The sequence below is a fragment of the Tursiops truncatus genome, chromosome 13 (assembly GCF_011762595.2).
Source record: "Tursiops truncatus isolate mTurTru1 chromosome 13, mTurTru1.mat.Y, whole genome shotgun sequence".
Taxonomy (NCBI): domain Eukaryota; kingdom Metazoa; phylum Chordata; class Mammalia; order Artiodactyla; family Delphinidae; genus Tursiops; species Tursiops truncatus.
The window spans coordinates 36,707,357-36,720,356 of NC_047046.1; the positions used below are offsets into that span (position 1 = coordinate 36,707,357).

General features: G+C 40.7%; 1 long non-coding RNA gene across 1 annotated transcript in view; it reads right to left on the reverse strand.

The window, feature by feature from the left end:
* Window positions 1–10,408: 10,408 nt before the first annotated feature.
* LOC141276258 (uncharacterized) overlaps window positions 10,409–13,000 on the reverse strand; it is a 150,265-nt gene continuing 147,673 nt past the window's right edge. Inside the window, exon 5 of the long non-coding RNA XR_012325527.1 lies at window positions 10,409–10,425. This is a non-coding gene — a long non-coding RNA (uncharacterized lncRNA). The remainder of the gene's footprint in view (window positions 10,426–13,000) is intronic.

Consider the following 13,000-nt stretch of genomic DNA (forward strand, 5'->3'; position numbering starts at 1 on the left):
GGATAGGGAATCAAAAATTCTTCAAGATAGAGAGAACGGCATATGCAAAGGCCCAGGGATAAGAGAAAATAAGGTACTTTTGAGGAAGTAACAAGAATACTAACTCCTTACATGTCTAAAAAGTATAGATACTGTAAAGTTTTCTCTGGAAGAACCTTAATAAAGAAAAATAATATAATGGCATTAAATATGCGTTTAAAAACAATGAAAAAAAAGCTATCAAACAACAGCTACTATTCTGTTAAAATTTTGTACAAAACCAAGTTCTTAATAACATAAAAGCAGAAACACGAATTTCCATTGATAGAGAATGGATAAATAAAATTATGGCATATTTATATAACAATGAAAATGTATGAATTACAACTACCTGCAACGACATAAGTACAACTTGAAAACAATGTTTAGGGAAAACAAAAGCATGTCCCAATAAATTTATAGACTACAATACATTTTCATGTAGCTCAGTAAGAGATAAAGCCAATGGGTATATTTAGGCATACATATATTTATTACAAAACTATTTTAAAGAAGCAAGGTAATAATACAAATTTAGAAACAGTGGTTGCCTTTGTTGCATACCAGGATTGCTATAGGCAGCAGAGAGGTGGGGTGATGGTAGAGGGAACTGATAGGTAGCCAAAAATGTTTATTGTTCTAGTTCTTGGATTGAGAAGTGGGTTTATAATGTTCCTTATAAAATTACCATTTGTAACTAACATGTAATATAGGCCACTTTTTTGCAAATGATACAGATTTTAAAAGATGATAAATGAGAAACATAAAAAAAAAATCATCTCAATCCTACTTCTAATTTCATTCAGTTGTTCAGAGAACGTATCCAGTACATCAGTAGTCTCTCCCACAAATTACATGACCATCTCTCTCTATAAAGCTTTCATTTAACTGACTATATTAATAACTTAAATAGCAGCAAAGTCCTTTTCTTGTTTTTTTTTAGTGCAATGGAAGTGTGATTAGAATTGTATTTTTTTAACTTTTCTTTTTTTTCTAACGTTTTTATTGAAGTATAATTGCTTTACAATGGTGTGTTAGTTTCTGCTTAATAACTAAGTGAATCAATTATACATATACATATATCCCCATATCTCTTCCCTCTTTCATCTCCCTGCCTCCCACCCTCCCTATCCCACCCCTCTAGCTGGTCACAAAGCACCGAGCTGATCTCCCTGTGCTATGCAACTACTTCCCATTAGCTATCTATTTCACATTTGGTAGTGTATATATGTCCATATATACACTACCACTCTCTTACTTTGTCCCAGCTTAACCTGCCTGGACCCGTGTCCTCAAGTCCATTTTCTAGTAGGTCTGCATCTTTATTCCCATCTTCCCCATAGGTTCTTCATGACCATTTTTTTCTTTTTTAGATTCCATATATATGTGTTAGCATACAGTATTTGTTTTTCTCTTTCTGACTTACTTCAGACTCTATGACAGACTCTAGGTCCATCCATCTCACTACAAATAACTCAATTTCGTACCTTTTTATTGCTGACTAATATTCCATAGTATATATGTGCCACAACTTCTTTAGCCATTCATCTGTCGATGGACACTTAGATTGTTTCCATGTCCTGGCTATTGTAAATAAAGCTGCAATGAACATTGTGGTACATGACTCTTTTTGAATTATGGTTTTCTCAGGGTATATGCCCAGTAGTGGGATTGCTAGGTCATATGGTAGTTCTATTTTACTTTTTTAAGGAACCTCCATACCGTTCTCCATAGTGGCTGTATCAATTTACATTCCCACCAACAGTGCAATAGGGTTCCCTTTTCTCCACACCCTCTCCAGCATTTATTGTTTGTAGATTTTTTGATGATGGCCATTCTGACCGGGGTGAGATAATATCGCATTGTACTTTTGCTTTGCATTTCTCTAATGATTAATGATGTTCAGCATTCTTTCATGTGTTTGTTGGCAATCTGTATATCTTCTTTGGACAAATCTATATTTAGGTCTTCTGCCCATTTTTGGATTGGGCTGTTTGTTTTTTTGATATTGAGCTGCATAAGCTGCTTGTAAATTTTGGAGATGAATCCTTTCTCAGTTGCTTCATTTGCAACTATTTTCTCCGATTCTGAGGGCTGTCTTTTCATCTTGTTTATGGTGTCCTTTGTTGTGCAAACCTTTTAGTTTCATTAGGTCCCATTTGCTTAGTTTAGTTTTTATTTCCATTTCTCAAGGAGGGGGGTCAAAAAGGATCTAGCTGTGATTTATGTCATAGAGTGTTCTGCCTGTGTTTTCCTCTAAGAGTTTGATAGTGTCTGGCCTTACATTTAGGTCTTTAAAACATTTTGAGTTTATTTTTGTGTATGGTGTTAGGGAGTGTTCTAATTTCATTCTTCTATATGTAGCTGTCCAGTTTTCAGAGCACCACTTATTGAAGAAGCTGTCTTTTCTCCATTGTATATTCTTGCCTCCTTTATCAAAAATAAGGTGACCATATGTGTGTGGGTTTATCTCTTGGGTTTCTATCCTGTTCCTTTGATCTGTATTTCTGTTTTTGTGCCAGTACCATACTCTCTTGATTATTGTAGCTTTGTACTATGGTCTGAAGTCCAGGAGCCTGATTCCTTCTGCTCCGTTTTTCTTTCTCAAGATTGCTTTGGCTATTCGGGGGCTTTTCTGTTTCCATACAAATTATGAAATTTTTTGTTCTAGTTCTGTGAAAAATGCCACTGGTAGTTTGATAGAGATTGCATTGAATCTGTAGATCGCTTTGGGTAGTATATTCATTTTCACAATGTTGACTCTTCGAATCCAAGAACATGGTATATCTCTCCATCTATTTGTATCATCTTTGATGTCTTTCATCAGAGTCTTATAATTTTCTGCATACAGGTCTTTTGTCTCCTCAGATAGGTTTATTCCTAGGTATTTTATTCTTTTTGTTGCAATGGTAAATGGGAGTGTTTTCTTAATTTCACTTTCAGATTTTTCATCATTAGTGTATAGGAATGCCAGATTTCTCTGCAGTAATTTTGGATCCTGCTACTTTACCAATTTCATTGATTAGCTCTACTAGTTTTCTGGTAGCATCCTTAGGATTATATATGTATAGTATTATGTCATCTGCAAACAGTGACAGCTTTACTTTTCTTTTCCAATTGGGATTCCTTTTATTTCTTTTTTCTTCTCTGACTGCTGTGGCTAAAACTTCCAAAACTATGTTGAATAATAGTGGTGAGAGAGGGCAACCTTGTCTTTTTCCTCATCTTAGTGGAAATAGTTTCACTTTTTCACCACTGAGGACGACGCTGGCTGTGGGTTTGTCATATATGGCCTTTATTATGTTGAGGTAAGATCCCTCTATGCCTACTTTCTGGAGGATTTTTATCATAAATGGATGTTGAATTTTGTCGAAAGATTTCTCTGCATCTATTGAGATGATCATATGGTTTTTTCCTTCAATCTGTTAGTATGCTGTATCACATTCATTGATTTGCGTTTATGAAGACTCCTTGAATCCTGGGATAAACCCCACTTGATCATGGCATATGATCCTTTTAATGTCCTGCCACATTCTGTTTGCTAGTATTTTGATGAGGATTTTTGCATCTATGTTCATCAGTGATATTGGTCTGTAGTTTTCTTTTTTTGTGACATTTTTGTCTGGTTTTGGTATCAGGGTAATGGTGAACTTATAGAATAAGTTTGGGAGTGTTCCTCTCTCTGCTATATTTTGGAAGAGCTTGAGAAGTATAGGTGTTAGCTCTTCTCTAAATGTTCGATAGAATTCGCCTGTGAAGCCATCTGGTCCTGGGCTTCTGTCTGTTAGAAGATATTTAATCACAGTTTCAATTTCAGTGCTTGTGATTGGTGTGTTCATATTTTCTATTTCTTCCTGGTTCAGTCTCAGAAGGTTGTGCATTTCTAAGAATTTGTCCATTTCTTCCAGGTTGTTCATTTTATTGGCATAGAGTTGTTTGTAGTAACCTCTCATGATCCTTTGTATTTCTACAGTGTCAGCTGTTATTTCTCCTTTTTCATTTCTAATTCTATTGATTTGTATCTTCTACCTTTTTTTCTTGATGAGTCTGGCTAATGTTTTATCTATTTTCTTTTTGTCTCAAAGAACAAGCTTTCAGTTTTATTGATCTTTGCTATCGTTTCCTTCATTTTTTTCCATTTATTTCTGATCTGATCTTTATGATTTCTTTCCTTCTGCTAACTTTGGGGTGTTTTGTTCTTCCTTCTCTACTTACTTTAGGTGTAACGTTAGGTTGTTTATTTGAGCTGTTTCTTGGTTCTCAGGTAGGACTGTATTGCCATAAACTTCCCGCTTAAAACTGCTTTTGCTGCATCCCATCAGTTTAAGGCCATTGTGTTTTCACTGGCATTTGTTTCTAGGTATTTTTTGCATCTTTTTTTTTTCTTGCGGTATGCTGGCCTCTCACTGTTGTGGCCTCTCCTGTTGCGGAGCACAGGCTCTGGATGCGCAGGCTCAGCAGCCATGGCTCACAGGCCAGGCCACTCCACAGCATGTGAGATCTTCCCAGACCGGGGCACGAACCTGTGTCCCCTGCATCGACAGGTGGACTCTCAACCACTGTGCCACCAGGGAAGCCCTCTACGTATTTTTTGATTTTTTTCTACGATTTCTTCAGTGATTCTTGGTTATTAGTGTACTGTATAGCCTCCATGTGTTTGTATTTTTTACAGATTCTTTCCTGTAATTGATATCTATTCTCAAAGCGTAGTGGTGAGAAAAGATACTTGATACGATTTCAATTTTCTTAAATTTACCAAGGCTTGATTTGTGACCCAAGATATGATCTATCCTGGAGAATGTTCCATGAGCACTTGAGAAAAAAGTGTATTCTGTTGTTTTTGGACGGAACGTCCTATAAATATCAATTAAGTCCATCTTGTTTAATGTATCATTTAAAGCTTGTTTTTCCTTATTTATTTTCATTTTGGATGATCTATCCATTGGTGAAAATGGGGTGTTAAAGTCCTCTACTATGATTATGTTACTGTCGATTTCCCCTTTTATAGCTGTTAGTATTCGCCTTATGTATTGAGGTGCTCCTATGTTGGGTGCACAAATATTTACAATTGTTATATCTTCTTCTTGGATCGATCCCTTGATCATTATGGAGTATCCTTCTTTGTCTCTTGAAATAGACTTTGTTTTAAAGTCTATTTTGTCTGATATGAGAATTGCTACTCCAGCTTTCTTTTGATTGCCGTTTGCATGGAATATCTTTCTCCATCCCCTCACATTCAGTCTGTATGTGTCCCTAGGTATGAAGTGGGTCTCTTGTAGACAGCATATATACGGGTCTTGTTTTTGTATCCATTCAGCCAGTCTATGTCTTTTGGTTGGAGCATTTAATCCATTTACATTTAAGGTAATTATCAATATGTATGTTCCTATTACCATCTTCTTAATTGTTTTGGGTTTGTTATTGTAGGTCTTTTCCTTCTCTTGTGTTTCTTGCCTAGAGAAGTTGCTTTAGCATTTGTTGTACAGCTGGTTTGATGGTGCTGAATTCTCTTAGCTTTTGCTTGTCTATAAAGGTTTTAATTTCTCTGTCGAATCTGAATGAGATCCTTGCTGGAGAGAGTAATCCTTGCTGGAGAGAGGTTTTTCCCTTTCATCACTTTAGATGTGTCCTGCCACTCCCTTCTGGCTTGCAGAGTTTCTGTTGAAAAATCAGCTGTTAACCTTATGGGGATTCTCTGTGTGTTATTTGTTGTTTTTCCCTTGCTGCTTTTAATATTTTTTCTTTGTATTTAAGTTTTGATAGTTTAATTAATATGTGTTTCGGTGTGTTTCTCCTTGGATTTACCCTGTATAGGACTCTCTGGGCTTTCTGGACTTGACTATTTCCTTATCCATATCAGGGAAGTTTTCAACTATAATCTCTTCAAATATTTTCTCAGTCCGTTTCTTTTTCTCTTCTTCTTCTGGGACCCCTATAATCTGAATGTTGTTTCATTTAATATTGTCCCAGAGGTCTCTGAGATTGTCCTCAATTCTTTTCATTCTTTTTTCTTTATCCTGCTCTGCGGTAGGTATTTCCACTATTTTTTCTTTCAGGTCACTTATCCATTCTTCTGCCTCAGATATTCTGCTATTGATTCCTTGTAGACAATTTTTTATTTCATTTATTGTGTTGTTCATGATTGTTTGTTTGCTCTTTAGTTCTTCTAGGTCCTTGTTAAACGTTTCTTGCATCTTCTCCATTCTATTTCCAAGATTTTGGATCATCTTTACTATCATTATTCTGAATTCCTTTTCAGGTAGACTGCCTATTTCCTCTTCATTTGTTTGGTCTGGTGGGTTTTTACCTTGCTCATTCATATGCTGTGTGTTTCTCTGTCTTCTTATTTTGCTTAACTTACTGTGTTTGGGGTCTCCGCTTTGCAGGCTGCAGGTTTGTAGTTCCCGTTGTTTTTCGTGTCTACTCCCAGTGGCTCAGGTTGGTTCAGTGAGTTGTGTAGGCTTCCTGGTGGAGGGGACTGGTGCCTGTGTTCTGGTGGTTGAGGCTGGATCTTGTCTTTCTGGTGTGCAGGACCACGCCCTGTGCTGTGTTTTGGTGTGTCTGTGACCTTATTATGATTTTAGGCAGCCTCTCTGCTAATGGGTGGGTTTGTTTTCCTGTCTTGCTAGTTGTTTGGCATAGGGTGTCCAGCATTGTAACTTGCTGGTCGTTGAGTGAAGCTGGGTCTTGGCGTTGAGATGGAGATTTCCGGGAGATTTTCGCCATTTGATATTATGTGGAGCTGGAGGTCTCTGGTGGACCAATGTCCTGAACTTGGCTCTCCCACCTCAGAGCCACAGCCCTGATTCCTGGCTGGAGCACCAAGAGTCTGTCATCCACACGGCACAGAATAAAAGGGAGAAAAAAAAAGAAGGGAAGAAAGAAAAAGATAAAATAAAAGTTATTAAAGTAAAAAACAAAAAATAATAAAAATACTTTTTAAAGTAATTTAGACAAATAAAAAAGAAAACAACCAAATCAAAAAACATATCCACCAACGATAACAAGCACTGAAAACTATACTAAAAAAAAAAAAAAACAAAAAACGGAAAGACAGAACTTTAGGACCAATGGTAAAAGCAAAGCTATACAGACAAAATCACACACGGAAGCATACACATACACACTCACAAAAAGAGAAAAAGGGGGAAAAAAAATATATATATATATATATATCGTTGTTCCCAAAATCCACCTCCTGAAGTTGGTATCATTCGTTGTCTATTCAGGTATTCCAGAGATGCAAAGTATATCAAGTTGACTATGGAGATTTAATCCACTGCTCCTGAGGCTGCTGGGAGAGATTTCCCTTTCTCTTCTCTGTTGGCACAGCTCCTGGGATTCAGCTTTGGATTTGGCCCCGCCTCTGCATGTAGGTCACCTGAGGGCGTCTGTTCTTCGCTCAGACAGGATGGGGTTAAAGGAGCAGCTGATGTAGGGGCTCTGGCTCACTCAGGCCGGGGAGAAGGAGGGGTATGGAACGTGGGGCGACCCTGTGGTGGCAGAGGCTGATGTGACATTGCAACAGCCTGAGGCACGCCGTATGTTCTCCTGGGGAAGTTGTCCCTGGATCACGGGACCCTGGCAGTGGCGGGCTTCACAGGCTCCCGGGAGGGGAGGTGTGGAGAGTGACCTGTGCTTTCACACAGGCTTCTTGGTGGCTACAGCAGCAGCCTTAGCGTTTCATGCCCGTCTCTGGTGTCCATGCTGATAGTCATGGCTCGTGCCCGTCTCTGGAGCTTGTTTAGGTGGCGCTCTTAATCCCATCTCCTCGGGCACCGCGAAACAAAGAGGCAAGAAAAAGTCTCTTGCCTCTTAGGCAGGTCCAGACTTCTTCCCGAACTCCCTCCCGGCTAGCTATGGCGCACTAGCCCCGTTCAGGCTGCATTCACACTGCCAACCACAGTCCTCTCCCTGGGATCCGACCTCTGGTGCCTGAGCCTCAGCTCCCAGCCCCCGCCCACCCAGGCGGGTGATCAGACAAGCCTCTCAGGCTGGTGAGTGCTGGTTGGCAGCGATCCTCTGTGTGGGTATCTCTCTGCTTTGCATTCCGCACCCCTGTGGCTGCGCTCCCTCTGCGGTTCCGAAGCTCCCCCCTCCACCACCCACAGTCTCCGCCAGTGAAGGGCCTTCGTAGTGTGTGGAAACTTTTCCTCCTTCACAGATCCCTCCCACTGGTGCAGGTCCCATCCTTATTCTTTTGTCTCTAATTTTTCTTTTTTCTTTTGCCCTACCCAGGTACGTGGGAAGTTTCTTCCCTTTTGGGAAGTCTGAGGTGTTCTGCTAGTGTTCAGTAGGTGTTCTGTAGGAGCTGTTCCAAATGTAGATGTATTTCTGATGAATTTGTGGGGAGGATGGTGATCTCCATGTCTTACTCTTCTGCCATCTTGAAGCTACCCCCTCAGGAACAAAGTTCTTAATCACAGAAAAGTAGAAACACTCCAAATATCCACTGACATAGACTAAAAGTATGCTATAGTCCTATAACAATTTAGTAAGTTTAACTAAATGTGATGACATATTTACAACCTTGTTTTCGCAAGCTTCCACAAAATGATTCCCTTTTTACCAGTGACCTCAGTGCTTGGCTTGTACCCATCTTTTCTCACTGCACCATCCACACACAGCCACATATCCACCAGGGATAGAAAATTGCTAGTCTTCAGTTAAAGGAATCTCACAGGACATATACATAAAACATCAAAGATCAGTAAAGTTTGACATTTATGCAGCTCAATATTGTTTAGCATCTATTAAGTCTCACACTCTCTTTCTCAGTAACACAAACACAATAGTGAACAAGCAAGATAAGGTCCTGTTTCTACAGAGCTCACATTCTGGATGAGAAAAACACATTTCCAAATAGCCTCGAGTATCAAAGTATGTACCTCAGAAATACTGGCTAGAGTTTTAAGTGCAGGAATAGTCATAAATTGTAAAATTCATTGCCAAAGAGAATAAATGTGAGGAGGAAAGGAAAAGAGAGGAGGAGGAGAAGAGGGTCCAGGACCAAGAGCTTAAGAGCTCCAATATTCAGAGCTTAGTTGAAGGAGGAGCCTGAGAAAGAGGAGTAGGAGCTCCAGACCCATCTGTCCAAATGCCTACTTATGATCCCCACCTGGTCATCTCATACGCATTTTAAAATTAACATGCCCAAAACTGAAATAGAGACATAATGGCAAGTGATTTAGGAGGAAGACACAAGAGAAAGTTTTCACAAAACCAAAGAGAGTAGAGTGCTTCCAAAAGGAAAAGGCTGTCATTCATGTTAATGCAGGAGAGAAATTTAAAAGAATCAGGGATCTAATATGAAACTGTGCTATCCCAAGTAAGGTTAGCAGAACCATGATGGGCAAGGAGCACAGGGAGGCTGGAATATGGAGTGTGACTTGAGGAATAAAGGGCATCAGACCACGAGGAACCGTAGGTATCCAAGTAAGGAGGGAGAGTTTGATTCCTGAGGTTGATGAAGAGCCTTTGAGGCACCTGCCAGCAGGGCACTGTCTGTTCAAATCTGCACTAGCTGCATTTTAGAAATATCATTCTAACTTCACAGACAGAAGGATCTTATGATTGTAACACATAATAATACTTACTAATTATTAATATTAATATAATATATAACATTATTAATACTGTAATATTGTTATAAAACATGTGTTCTTGCCTTCTTCATTATCATTTAAGCTCTGCTTAGATGGGGGCTGATGAGATGGAGGCTCAGGGAAAGGTAGGTAAGAGGGAGAAGACAGAACTTACCCATGAGTGTGTCTCTTCCTAACACAAAAACTGTAGGATTACCTAAGAGCCAGACAACACAAAATCATATTGCCCTTTGAATTATTATGTGGAGATGCTTAAAGCCAAGGCAGGATGTACAAGTGGCGCCACAAAGAAGGAACTATGCAAGGGGATGGGGGGAAGGGGCTAAACACTAAAAAATGACTTTAGGTAACAGGATGCTTTTAACTCTACACATTACCTTGTTTCTTTTAAGTTAATCTCAAATTGAAAAACTAGACCCCACTTAAAAGATTCAGTGATGGCACAGGACACACATATTTGGGTTAATTATTTTCTTTAGCAAATTAAAGTCTCAAAATATAAAATTTGGAGGATTCCAGGTGCATATCCTTAAGGAATATCACAACATTTATACTGCCAATAGCTAAGAAATTCTTCCTCAGAATTGGGGTAAACTTGTGCTTCAGGTTTCAGTAGCTGAGCATTCTCTCTCTGGGTCCCAGGAACCTTAGCAGAGGACTGCAGGTTCTTCAAAAATTCTGCTAAGCCGGCTGCTAACAGGCTAATGAGTCACATCAGAGAGCTGGCTCTGCAGTGAAAGCATTCCAGAACAGCTGCTTCTTACCTGACTGGAGTAAGCTCTGAAGTCTACTCATCCAGCTGCTGAATAAAGCAGAAAAATCAAGATCAAAGTCAAGATTCTAAATAGAAAACTTCATGGAATGCTTTGCAATTTACTTTAAGATAGATCAGTTTAAACTCCACCTTCCTGGTAATACCATACCTGACAACTCAACACCAGGCAAGAGTCTCTCAATTCTGCAGTGTGAGTTATTCTTACCCCTCTCTTGGCCCCAAAAAATACAGAAAATGGGAAAAGCAATGGATTTGGAGTAAAAAGACTTGGTTTTAAATGAAAATTGTACTCATTGACAGTCTAGCCCTGGACAAATCACTGAACTTCACATAGTACATATTTCTTCACCTATGAAATATGCATAAAAACACCTCACATTTCAAAGGACTACTGTGATGGAAAAAATTAAAAGCATCTCAAAATCCTAGGGAGGGTTTCACTTTTTTTTTTTTTTTTTGGCGGTACACGGGCCTCTCACTGTTGTGGCCTCTCCCATTGCAGAGCACAGGCTCCAGACGCGCAGGCCCAGCGGCCATGGCTCAAGGGCCCAGCAGCTCTGCGGCATGGGGGATGCCCCCGAACCGGGGCACGAACCCGTGTCCCCTGCATCGGCAGGCGGACTCTCAACCACTGCACCACCAGGGAAGCCCAGGGTTTCACTTCTGATTTGGATGCAGAACACCACCAGGGAATATCACTCTCTCCTGAACAACATAAACAAGCAATGTAAGCTACAAAATCATGGCTTGCTAAAACACATCAGAGAACTAAGAAACCAAAGAGACTCAAAGGAATCAGACTCAAAAAAGTGAGTAAAAATCTAATGTTTATCAACTAAATGAATAAATAAAATGTGGTATATCCATAAAATGGAATATTATTTGGCATTAAGATAATGAAGTACTAACACATGCTATAACATGCATGAACCTTGAAAATATGCTAAAGCCAGTTATAAAGAATCACATAGTATATGATTCCATCTATATTAAATTCCCAAAATAGGTAAATCTACAGAGATGGAAAGTAGATTAGTAATTACTAGGGCTGCAGGTGGATGGAGAGGGAGAATGGGTGACTAGGGGCTGATGGCTACAGGGTATGGAGTTTCCTTTGAGAAGATGAAAATGTTCTAAAATTGATTATGGAGATAGTTGCACAACTCTGAACATACTAAAAGCCACAGAATAGCACATTTAAAATGGGTGAATTAGAGGAGCTTCAAGATGGCAGAATAGTAACACGTGGAGATCACCTTCCTCCCCACAAATACATCAGAAATACATCTACATGTGGAACAACTCCTACAAAACACCTACTGAACGCTAGGAGAACACCTCAGACCTCCCAAAAGGCAAGACACTCCCCACGTACCTGGGTAGGGCAAAAGAAAAAAAGAAAAACAGAGACAAAAGAATAGGGATGGCACCTGCACCAGTGGGAGGGAGCTGTGAAGGAGGAAAGGTTTCCACACACTAGGAAGCCCCTTCACGGGCGGATACTGCGGGTGGCGGAGGGGGGAAGCTTCGGAGCTGCGGAGGAGAGCGCAGCAACCGGGGTGCAGAGGGCAAAGCAGAGAGATTCCCGCAGAGGATCAGTGCCGACCAGCATTCACCAGTCCAAGAGGCTTGTCTGCTCACCCGCCGGGGCAGGCAGGGGCTGGGGGCTGAGGCTCCAGCTTCGGAGGTTGGATCTCAGGGAGAGGACTGGGGTTGGCAGCGTGAACACAGCCTGAACAGGGTTAGTGCACCACAGCTAGCCTGGGGGGAGTCCTGGAAAAAGTCTGGAGCTGCCGAAGAGGCAAGAGACTTTTTCTTCCCTCTTTGTTTCCTGGTGCGCGAGGAGAGGGGATTAAGAGCACCACTTAAAGGAGCTCCGGAGACGGGCGCGAGCTGCGGTTATCAGCGCGGATCCCAGAGACGGGCATGAGACACTAAGGCTGCTGCTGCACCACCAAGAAGCCTGTGTGCAAGCACAGGTCACTCTCCACACCTCCCCTCCCGGGAGCCTGTGCAGCCCGCCATTGCCAGGGTCCTGTGATCTAGGGGCAACTTCCCTGGGAAAACACACAGCACACCTCAGGATGTTGCAACGTCACAAGGGCCTCTGCCACCACAGGTGCACCTCACATTCTGTACCCCACCCTTCCCCCGGCCTGAGTGAGGCAGAGCCCCCCGAATCAGCTGCTCCTTTAACCCCCGTCCTGTCTGGGCAGAAACAGATGCCCTCAGGTGACCTACAGGTGGGGCCAAATCCAAACCTTAACCCCAGGAGCTGTGGGAACAAAGAAGAGAAAGGGAAATCTCTCCTAGCAGCTTCAGGAGGAGTGGATTAAATCTCAACAAGCAACTTGATGTACTCTGCATCTACGAAACACCTGAATAGACAACAAATCATCCGAAATTGAGGAGGTGGACTTTGGGAGCAAGGATATATTTTCTTTTTCTCTTTTTCTCTTTTTGTGAGTGTGTATGTGTATGCTTCTGTGTGTGATTTTGTCTGTATAACTATGTTTTTACCTTTTGTCCTAGGGTTCTGTCTGTCCGTTTCTTTTTTTTTTTATTATAATTTTTAGTGCTTGTTATCATTGGTGGATTTGTT